Source organism: Ictidomys tridecemlineatus, chromosome 4 (assembly GCF_052094955.1).
Source record: "Ictidomys tridecemlineatus isolate mIctTri1 chromosome 4, mIctTri1.hap1, whole genome shotgun sequence".
Lineage (NCBI taxonomy): Eukaryota > Metazoa > Chordata > Mammalia > Rodentia > Sciuridae > Ictidomys > Ictidomys tridecemlineatus.
Window position 1 is genome coordinate 52330022 of NC_135480.1, and position 11555 is coordinate 52341576.

The 11555-nt window shown below is 40.4% G+C and overlaps 1 long non-coding RNA gene across 4 annotated transcripts in view; it reads left to right on the plus strand.

Moving 5' to 3' along the window:
- Nucleotides 1–11555, plus strand: part of LOC144377099 (uncharacterized) — a 44667-nt gene that overhangs the window by 13070 nt on the left and 20042 nt on the right. For all 4 annotated transcript variants that reach the window (XR_013437765.1, XR_013437767.1, XR_013437766.1 and 1 more), the window contains one exon: nucleotides 4627–4690. This is a non-coding gene — a long non-coding RNA (uncharacterized LOC144377099). The remainder of the gene's footprint in view (nucleotides 1–4626; nucleotides 4691–11555) is intronic.

Genomic DNA, 11555 nt, shown 5'->3' on the forward strand with positions numbered 1-11555 from the left:
TATATTGTATTAGCATAGAATTGAATAAAGCATTCCCTTGTAATTCTCATAATTTCCCCTGTACTGATGGCTGTAGCCTTTTCTCATTCCAAATTTGTAATGCTGGGTATGGAATACAGGGTCTTAGGCATGCTAGGCAAAAGTATTTTATTCCTTTATCACTTATTATATTTATGAAACCTTCTTTGTAAAAAATGTGTTAGTAAGTGGTTTGTCAGGTTTGTTTGTTTGTTTGTTCTTTTTGATGTTGGGGATTAAACCCAGGAGTGCTTTACCACTGAGCTACATTCCCAGCTCTTTTATTTTTTATTTTGAGAAAGCATCTGGATAAATTGCCTAGGGACTCGCTAAGTTGCTGAGGCTGGCCTTGATTTTGGGATCTTCCTGCCTTAGTCTCTCCAGTTGCTAGTGTTATAGGTATGCCCCACTGTGCTGGGCAAAATTTGTTAATTTTTTTTTTGCTTGCTTCCTCCCACTGCAAAGAACCAGATTTTAGATTTACACATCCTCAGCCCTTTTTAAAAAAATATATTTTTAGTTGTTGATGGACCTTTATTTATTTTTTATTTATATACATTGCTGAGAATAGAACCCAATGCCTCACACATGCTAGGCAAGCGTTCTTCCACTAAGTCACAATCCCAGCCCCACTTTTTATTTTATTATTATTTTATTTTATTTTTAGAGGGATACTGGGAATTAAACTCAGGGGCACTCAACCACAGAGCCACATCCCCAGCCATATTTTATATTTTAAAAAAATATTTTTTAGTTGTTGATGGGCCTTTATTTTATTTATTTGTAGATAGTTCTGAGAATCAAACCCAGTGTCTCATACATGCTCGGCAAGCACACTACCACTGAGTCACAACCCCAGCCCCCATATTTTGTATTTTATTTAGAGACAGTGTCTCACTGAGTTGCTTAGCACCTTGCTTTTAGCTGAGGCAGGCCTTGAGATTGTGATCCTTTTGCCTCAGCCTTCCGAGCTGCTGGGATTACAGGTGTGGCTACAACTCCTGGCCCTTTTTATTTTTATTTTGAGACTGGGTTTTGCAGAGTAGCACTCGCCTATAATCCCAGCGGCTAGGGAGGCTGAGACAGGAGGATCGAAAGTTCAAAGCCAGCCTCAGCAATGATGAGGCACTAAGCAACTCAGTGAGGTCCTGTCTCTAAATAAAATACAAAATAGGGTTGGGGATGTGGCTCAGTGGTTGAGTGCCCCGAGTTCAATCCCCAATACCAAAAAAAAAAAAAAAAAGAATTATGTGGTGACTTATTTTACCCACTTCGTTTTATTTGTTTTTGTGATGCTGGGGATCCATCAACCCAGGGCTTCTTGCATGTGTTCTACCACTGGGCTCCACCCCCAGCCCTATCAGTTTATTAATATTATGCATTATAATTTTAAAACATCTTTGCCACTTTAGTAGATGTAATGAACTATGTTAGAGTTATGTTTAAACTTTCTGATTATCAAGAACAATGAGTATTTCCCCATGCAGTAGTAGAGGTACTACTTTTATTTCTTCTTGTGAATTACCTACTTATCTTCTGTAAGGATTATTACCTTGATGGTTCCTCTATATTTAAACAAACTTTTTTAATATTTGAGATGTTATCTGCTTGCTCTTTGAAGACATTTTTCTTAATCAACTGTCTTTTAAAAATTCTGTCCAGGGCTGGGGATGTGGCTCAAGCGGTAGCGCACTTGCCTGGCATGCGCAGGGCGCTGGGTTCGATCCTCAGCACTACATAAAAAAATAAATAAATAAAGATGTTGTGTCCACTGAAAACTAAAAAATTTTTTAAAAATTCTGTCCAGTTTTTACATTTTTGAACGTTGATTTCCTTTGCAGTTTCTTTCATTGTTTCAAAGATTTGAGCATGCTGACATTTACCCTTAAACATAACCATTACTATTTGGTATAGTGCGTCTATTACATTTTAATCTATTTGGAGTTTATTTTGATGAGGTGGAACTTGAATTTTTTTCCTCCAAATTTTCATTCATTTACCCGAGCATTCCTGACATAGTTGATCCTTCCTTACTGCTACCACCTTGCCTGTCCTGAAGAATTGAGCATAGGAGTATGGAATGTTGCTAAGAATAAGTGACAGGTAGGGGCCTCTGTCAGAGATTTGTCTTGGATGGGAATGAGATTTAGTCTTCAGTAGTCTTTAGTCAAGCACTGCAATTTGCATCTCTGGATGGAAACTGAAATACCCCTCAGAAGTATTTTTTTTTGGCCAACACTGTTTATTAGGTATTAATAAAAGCCCAAAGTGGAGCTGGGCATGATGGCACATACCTGAAATTTCAGTGATTGGGGAGACTGAGGCAGGAGGATCATGAGTTTGAAGCCAGCCTGGGTAATTTAACAAGACCCTGTTTCAATAAGGGCTGGGGTGTATAGCTCAGTGCTAAAGCATCCCTGGGTTCAATCTCCTGTATCACCAAAAGATAAAGCCAAAAGTGGTTGTCTTTGTGTAAGAAGACAAAACTCGTCTCCCAAATCTGAAGTCAGCACTTTTTCCATAGTAACATCCAAGTGACCTGAGGAGGCAGTCAGGGTTCTTCTCTATTACTCTCCCCATTTTCTTTCATGAAATGACTTTCTTCAAGGAGTTGGGCCTCAAAAAAGATACTCCTGGGTTGGGTTTGTAGCTCAGTGGTAGAGCGCTTGCCTAGAACGTGTGAGGCACTGGGTTCAATCCTCAGTGCCACATATAAATAAATAAAATAAAGTTATTATGTCCATCTACAACTAAAAATATTAAAAAATACTACAGAGTCTGGCACATTGATAAAAAGAAAAGCAGTACCAGAACAAAGCTTCTTTTGACCTTCTGTCATTCCACCCACCCAAAGCACAAAGAGGGGTTCCTTTGAAGTTCAATTATCTAAGACAGGTTTCTCCAACAGATATACATTTATCTTGAGTACCATCCCTATAGTCTCATCAAACAGGGAAAATAGCCTGGAAAGTGGTACATTCCTGTAGTTCCAGCAACTCAGGAGGCTGAGGCAGGAGGATTGCAAGTTTGAGGTCAGCCTGGACAAGTTGGTGAGACTCTGTCTCAAAATTTTAAAAATGAAAAGGTCTGGGGATATAATTGAGTGGTAGAGGACACCTAGGTTCAATTCCCCAGTACTGCCAAAATCAAAACAAAACAAAAAAACAAGAAGATTAACTCCTAGGAAAGGAACACTAGAACACCACATCCATAACCCAGACAGACTTTCTTTCAGGCTATTGTTTGTTTTTCAAGTTCATTCATCTCCCTCAAAATCACTTACTCCATGTCTCCTGTCCTCATTCATGAAACCTCACCCCCTATGTCATTCTGTAGTTTAAACTGCTATTTAAGTTTCAGCCTTTAGGGCTTTTGAGTCTCATATTTCTTTGTGGTTGTCATGTGCATGTGTGCATAATAAATGTGTATACCTTTTTCTCCTATCAGCTGTCTACTATCAGTTTCTTTATATAGACTCATAGGGCAGGAGGATCTTCCTTTTGTGCCTACAAAGACCATCCCATGGGGCACATGTATGTAATCCCAGTGATTTGGGAAGCTGAGACAGGAGGATCATAAGATCAAGGCCAGACTCAGGAATTACTGAGCCCCTGGCTGGGGGTATAAGCTAAGTGGTAGCATGCCCCTAGGTTCAGTCACCAATAACACATACACGATTCTCCTGTGGCTGGTATAGCTAAGTGGTAGAGCACTTGCTTAACATGCATATGGCTCTGGGTCCCATCACTAGCATTGTAGACAACAAAAAACAAAACAAAGCAAAACCAAACTGTCCCAGTCAGGACACAACTGATCCATTTGTCCCACAATAAGGTGAACCACAGATGATAAGTCTTGTGGATTGCTCCCCAAACCATCAGAACACCTCCTTGGGCTGACCCCCAAGGCGCATCATCATGCCTTTCATGAACCAGTTCTTTTCTTTTTAGTTTTAAGAATCTTGATTGCATCTTCATAATAGTGAAGCCTATGTTTACAGAAAATTATGGAGCTTTTTTTTTTTTTTTTTTTTGTCATTGCTGCTTGATTGGTTAAAAGAATATGAAGCAGTTTCAGGATACTAGAAAAGGCTAAAGCAATGGGAAGCCTGTCTGACCAGTTTTATCTGGGTAAAACCTCCTATGAGTGTTGGACCTGCTCCCAAGTGGGACCTAGTGTCCTCTCAGGGCCAAGATAGCTCAAAAGCCCAGCCACTGCTCTGGAGCAAAGGTTTCCTGTTTTAAAAGATAAGGTAATCCCCCTGGGGCACAGAGCTTTTAACTCTTTGCTTTTCCCATAGAAATTGCATAATTCATGTGGTGGGCCCTGGGATTGAGCCTATAGCTCAGATTCCAGCTGTTTCTCATGTCTCTTTCTGAGGTTGGGGGCTCTGGAGCAAATTAGTGAAAGTGCTCAGGCTTAGGGAGAGCTTTCATATGCTCAAGAATCCTGGGCATCTCAGGGAAGGCCTCAGAGGTGAGATCAGTTAGGCAGAAAAGTAAACAAAATTGCTTTTGCCAGAGAATTTTCATTGTAACACTCATGCAGTTTATCCTGAATTTTGAACATTCTTCACTCTCACATGACTTTCTGACCCTTCAATTTCAGCCATGCCCTGGAAGCAAAATGAATCTCCTGGAGAATTGAGGAGTCCTTGTATCTCTCAAGCCAGGTGAGTTTAGAATAAGAGGAAACAGCTAGCTGTGATGCTGCTGCTATGCAAAGCCTCCAAGAGTTATTTGAAAGTTTAAATTTCCAGTTGTCATAAAGGACCCCATTTTCTAAAGGGAGAAACAGATAATATAAATTCATAAAATACAAGTCACACATCTACAGCAGAAAGGGAAAGGCTAACACAAACATATTTCTCAGAAGGACAGGTTACATAATCTGTGGGGCTCAGCGTGAAATGAAAATGTGAGGCCTCTAAGTCAAAAAGTAAGAAAAAATTGCTTTGAAAGGAACAGCAAGCCAGACACAAAAAGACAAATACTCTCTGGGCTCGGTGGCACACACCCATAATCCCAGTGGCTTGAGAGGCTGAGGCAGGAGGATAGTGAGTTCAAATCCAGCCTCCATAATTTATCAAGCCCCTAAGCAATTCAGTGAGACTCTGACTCTAATAAAATACAAAAAGGGCTGGGGATGTGGCCGAGTGGTTAAGTGCCCCTGGGTTCTATCCTTGGTACCAAAAAATAAATAAATAAAGGTCAAATACTCACTGGACATGTTGCACATACCTAGAATCCCACCAACTTTGGAGGCTAAAGCAGGAGGATCAAAAGTTTGATTCCCATCTCAGCAACTTAGTGAAGCCCTAAGCAACTTAGAAACTGTGTTTCAAAATAAATAATAATAAAGGCAGGGATGTATGTAGCTCAGTGGTTAAGCACCCAGTACCAAAAAAAAAAATATTGTATGATATGAATTGCCTAAAGTAGTCAACTTCATAGAGATAAATTGGTGATAATTGGGGGTGAGAGGAGGAGGAGGAATGGGGAGTTAGTGTTTAATGAGTACAGAGCTTCACTTTAGGTGATGAAAAGTTCAGGAACTGAATGTGGTAATGGTTGCATGAGAATGTGAATTTACTTAATGACACAGAATTGCACACTCTAACATATGCTTGCCTAGCATGCACAAAGCCATGGGTTCAATCCTCAGCACTGAAAAAAAAAAGTTAAAATGGTAAATTTTATTATATGTATGTTTATGTATTTTATTAATTATTATTAGTAGTACTAGAGATTAAATTCAGGGGTACTTTTCCGCTGAGCTATATCTCCAGTCCTTTTTATTATTTATTTTGAGGGTCTTGCTAAGTTGCTGAGACTGGCCTTGAATTTGAGATCCTCCTGCCTCAGCCTCAAGAGTTACTGGGAACCAACCTAGATGCCCTTCAATAGACGAATGGATAAAAAAAAATGTGGCATTTATACACAATGGAGTATTACTCTGCATTAAAAAAATGACGAAATCATAGAATTTGCAGGGAAATGGATGGCATTATAGCAGATTATGCTAAGTGAAGCTAGCCAATCCCTAAAAAACAAATGCCAAATGTCTTCTTTGATATAAGGAGAGTAACTAAGAACAGAGTATGGACGAAGAGCATGAGAAGAAGATTAACATTAAACAGGGATGAGAGGTGGGAGGGAAAGGGAGAGAGAAGGGAAATTGCATGGAAATGGAAGGAGACCCTCAGGGTTATACAAAATTACATACAAGAGGAAGTGAAGGGAAAGGAAAAAATAATACAAGGGGGAGAAATGAATTACAGTAGAGGGGGTAGAAAGAGAAGAGGGGAGGGGAGGGGAGGGGGGATAGTAGAGGATAGGAAAGGCAGCAGAATACAACAGACACTAGTATGGCAATATGTAAATCAATGGAAGTGTAACTGATGTGATTCTGCAATCTGTATATGGGGTAAAAATGGGAGTTCATAACCCACTTGAATCAAAGTGTGAAATATGATATATCAAGAACTATGTAATGTTTTGAACAACCAACAATAAAAAAAAGGAAAAAAAAGAGTTGCTGGGATTATAGGTATGCATCACCACTCAGAGCTTATTGTATGTATATTTAACAGCATGTGAGCACACACACACACACAGATACAAAAAAAGGTAGACACACATAGCTTGTCCCTTGTAGTCTCTATCTTGATTTATCATTGACTTTATTTGCTATTTAATATTCTAAAAAAATTAAACATTGAAAGTTTTAGCATAGATTTTACCCCTCATCTTTTTGTGTGTGTGTGGGGGGGTACTGGGAACTGAACTCAGGGGCACTCGACCACTGAGCCGCATCTCCAGCCCTATTTTGTATTTAGAGACGGGTTCTCACTGAGTTGCTTAGCACCTTGCACTTGTCTCAACCTCCTGAACTGCTGGGATTATAGGCATGTACCACTGTATATGTATCTTTATATACTTGTGTTAATCAGCTTTCTATCATTGGAATAATTCAACTTAAAAAGAGAAAAGGTTTATTCTGGCTTACAGTTATGGAGTTTCTAGTCCACAGTTGGTTTGATTTGGGGACCGGTGTTGAGACTGTACATCATAGCAGGAGTGCATTGCACAGAAAATTGTTTACCATGGCAGCCAAGAAGCAGAAAGAGGCTGGGGTCCCAATATCCCCTTCAAGGACATGCCCCCAATGAACTAAGTTCCTTCCACTAGTCTCTACCTCCTAAAGGTTCCACCATTTCATAATAGCACCACAGGCTGAGAATGAAGCCTTCAACACATGGACATTTGGGAGACATTCAAGATCCAAACTATAACAAGTCTTGAGTGCCAAATTTATTTATTTATTTATTTGAGAGAGAGAGAGAGAGAGAGAGAGAGAGAGAGAGAGAGAACTTTTAATATTTTTTAGTTTTCAGCGGACACTACATCTTTGTATGTGGTGCTGAGGATCAAACCCAGGCCGCACGCATGCCAGGCGAGCGTGCTACCGCTTGAGCCACATCCCCAGCCCCTTCAGTGCCAAATTTAAAAGCAAATATCAAGAGTATTTAATTCAGCCAGGCATGGTGGCACACATCTGTAATACCAGCAACTTGGAAGGCTGAGGCAGGAGGATTCCAAGTTCAAAGCCAGCCTCAACAACTTAGCAAGCTCTAAGCAACTTTAGCAAGATCCTTTCTCAAAATAAAAAAGACCAGGATGTAGCTCAGTGGTTAAGCACTCCTAGGTCAATCCCTGATTTAAAAAAAAAAAAAGAAAGTATTTAACTCATATTTGGAATCACTGAAATAACACAAAATTAGAATTGATTAGAAGAGACATACACAAGTCTGGCTTAGGAAAGCTGGAAGGAGAAGAAGATCCCAGCAGAGCCTGCTGAGAACCATCCTGGACATGGGACCTCATAGGTGACTGTGGTCACAGGTGCTTGTGAGCCTGACATCTGCCAGATTCTCCTTCCTGCCAGGCATCTCTCCTTCCCACAGCACTGCCAAGCCAGTCCATAGTAAACAGATTTATCCAAGTATCTTTAAAGCTCAGAGCTGGAATGCTCTTGGAGAAGGAGTATGCCTGAGGCTCAGGGTGGGAATGGTCACCACCACACCCCACTTCACAGGGTTTATGCAGAGGGTGGCAGCAATTGTGGGTGAGGGCAAGAAGTAGGAGGCCAACAGTGGGGAGGTTGTGATGGTGAGAAACCTTCCAGGGAGGCAGCAGGAGTAGGACTGTGTGTGAGCCCAGGCTCCAAGTCTTCAGGACATGCTCCACTATTGCATAGGACTCCACAAAACAGATTTAAAGATAAAACTATTAAGAATTTCAAGATGGTGAGCTGGATTTGTAGCTGAGTGGTTGAGTGCTTGCCCACATATGCTAGAACGTGTACTTATTCAAACTGTACTGATAACACACTCAGGAAGCCAATGGTTGGTCGCAGTGGTACTTGGCTGCAGTATTTGACAGATCCTTTTATCCCCAGAGGATACCTAAGTACAGAAAGTGCTCCAGTGGAGAGGGTGGAAGAAGCTCACGTGTTCTCTTTTACTCCTTGGGAACAAGCCTTTAGCTGTGCCCCTTGCTTTTCACCTTTTGCTCACTGTTGAGTGATCTGCTCATAGTTGATTGGCCTGTGATCTTTTCTGAAAACATACTGGAGTGTAAGTTCATAAATACAGTCAATTTCAACACTGAAATTCAGTCAATTTCAACAGTTTCCCAAGTTGCTTACCTAGCCCAGGGCTGCCCTACAGGGAGTCCGGCTATGATACTGGCCAAGCTTAGTTTGTCCCTGAAAGACTGGGAGGTGGGCATAGGGGAAGAAGAGATCTAACTCTCTGGGTAGCTGCTACCTGTAAAGCAATATGGAGGCCATCATTCTCGATATATTTACTAAGTTGGAGGAATGCAGACTGTTGACAATGAGCTTTTTCTTTGTAATAGCCCTAAGTTGTGCCTGGGGTAGGGTAGGGTGTTTTACTTGGACTGAAGGGTTTGCCTTGAGCATTATCTGGATTGTATTGCAGAGAGTTATGCTCCCTGGTTCCATTGTTCAAGTGTAGTCATGTTTCATCAAATGCCTTTCTGAGATTTTTCAACTTTGGACTTCTTTCCACATCTTGCACTTGAAGAAACCTCAGAGCAGCCTCATTGGTAACTGTCAACACAGCAGCTGGAGTCTGGAGGAAATATACCATCTCACTAATAAGTTGTGGACACCCAGTAGCACATGGTGCCCTTCCCTCTGGATGCAGCGGGATATAATCATGTTCATTAAAACTGTTCAACTCAGCCCTCCCCAGTCTAACTGGCAAAGGTGCTGAAATCTGAGCAAAGACAGATTAAAGGGCCAAAGGAGGCAGGTAGCTTGGGTTTTAGTACTAGAAAGCAAAGCACAATAGCCTACCTGGCCCAGTGGAGCAGCTCCCTGACAGTAGTAAGGGACCAACCCTGGCAGGATGGAGCCCCACCCTGTGACCCTGTGATTCATAGGTTGTGGTCTGTCCCACTATGCTAGCACTTGTTGAGACTCAGGCCTTAAAGTAGTAGTTCTGTGTGTGCTTAAATGTCTCATCAACAATGAAGGCTGTCATCAACTCGGCAAGACCCCATCTCTAAATAAAATATTAAAAAAAGGCTGGGGATGTGGCTCAGTGGTTAAGTGCCCCTGAGTGGTTCAGTCCCCAGTACCAAAAAAAAAAAAAAAAAAAAAAAAAAGAACGAAGGCTGGATTTGTAGGCAACTAGGAACTTTTCTAATGCTATACATTTAGGAAGGCTTTGAAGAGAAAGCAATCAATCCTTTCTCTGTCCAACCTTGAAGTGTTTCTCATATTAAATGCCCAAGTCATGACCCCTTTAGCAAGAGTTCAAAGGGCCCAACCAAAGATAAAATTTACATTAAATAAAACAGCACATTTCCCCCTTTGTATTGTAGAGCTTAAAATGAAAAATAACCACATTCCAATGCTCTAGCAAACAATGCTGGGCTTTAAAGGACAGTGCAGGAGACAGCCCTTTACCTTTTTTTTTTTCTTAAATATTTAAAAAATTTTTAGTTACAGTTGGACACAATACCTTTATTTTATTTATCCATACCTTTTCTTTTTACCTTGGTGGATTGAATTTACATCATAAAATAATATCTAAGTGCTCAGGTTATTAGGAAATCAGAAATGGCCAAAATACATCTAGATAATCTCTGCTACAAATAGTCATTTAAGGAGGAAGCTGTGGTGTAGTGAAAAAAATTCTCTGGATAAATTAGCTTTCTTGGTTGCTCAGTTTCCTTATGTAGAAAATGGGGATAGTAAATCCCAAATACCTCACAAGAGGCTGGATGCAGTAGTATGCACCTAATCCCAGCTACTTGGAAGACTGAGGCAGGAGAATTGCAAGTTTGAGGCCAGCTTCAGCAATTTAGCAAGACCCTATCTCAAAATAAAAATCTGAAATGTCTTAGGATGTATCTCAGTGAAATAGAGCCCCTGGGCTCAATCCCCAGTATCCCAAAACAAAGCACTCAAACATCTCACAAGGTTGTCATGAGTACATAAAAAATATAGAAAAGTACTTTTTTTTTGGGGGGGTAATATGGATTGAACCTAGGGGCACTCCTTCATTGAGCTACATCCCTAGACATTTTTAATTAAATTTGAGACAGGGTCTTGCTAAGTTGCTGAGGCTGGCTTCAAAATTACAATCCTTAGTCTGAGACTGTAGCTCAGTGGCAGAGCACTTGTCTTGCATGTGTGAGGCACTGGGTTTGATCCTCCACACCGCATAAAAATAAACTAACTAACTAAATAAATAAATAAAAGCATTCTGTCCATCTAAAACTACAAAAAAATAAATTAAAAAAAATTGTGGGCTGAGGTTGTAGTTCAATGGCATAGTGCTTGCCGTGCGCATGTGAGGCACTGGGTTTGATCCTCAGCACTACATAAAACTAAATAAATAAAGACATTGTGTCCATGTATAACTAAAAAAATATTTTAAAAAAAATTGCAATCAGGGGCTGGGGTTGTGGCTCAGTGGCAGAGGGCTTGCCTAGCATGCACAAGACACCAGGTTGGATCCTTAGCACCACATAAACGTAAGATATTGTGTCTACCTAAAACTTAAAAAAAAAAAATTGCAATCCTTCTGCTTCCGTCTCCCAAATTGCTAGAATTACAGTATGCAACACTGAACCCCGTTATATTACTGGTACTTTCTGAAATACTTCCCTACGCACGTCAATTTAACAAAACAAATAAAAAGGTAAAATTTTAAAAACTGCTGTATTCAAAATTAATAACAAAATTAAGGGTAAACAGGCTTTAAAACAAAAGCACATAAGCAAAAATAAATAATTTACACCACCCCACTAACCTGATTTTCATAGTAAAGCCCTTTCCAATTAAAGCACTGGCCACCAGCCTCTGTCAACTTTTTTTTTTTTTTGGTACCAGGAAGTGAACCCGGGGGCACTTAACCACTGAGCCACATTCCCAGCCTGCCCCCTACCTTTAAAAAATTTTTTTTTGGTAGTTGTAGATTTATACCTTTTTCTTTCTTT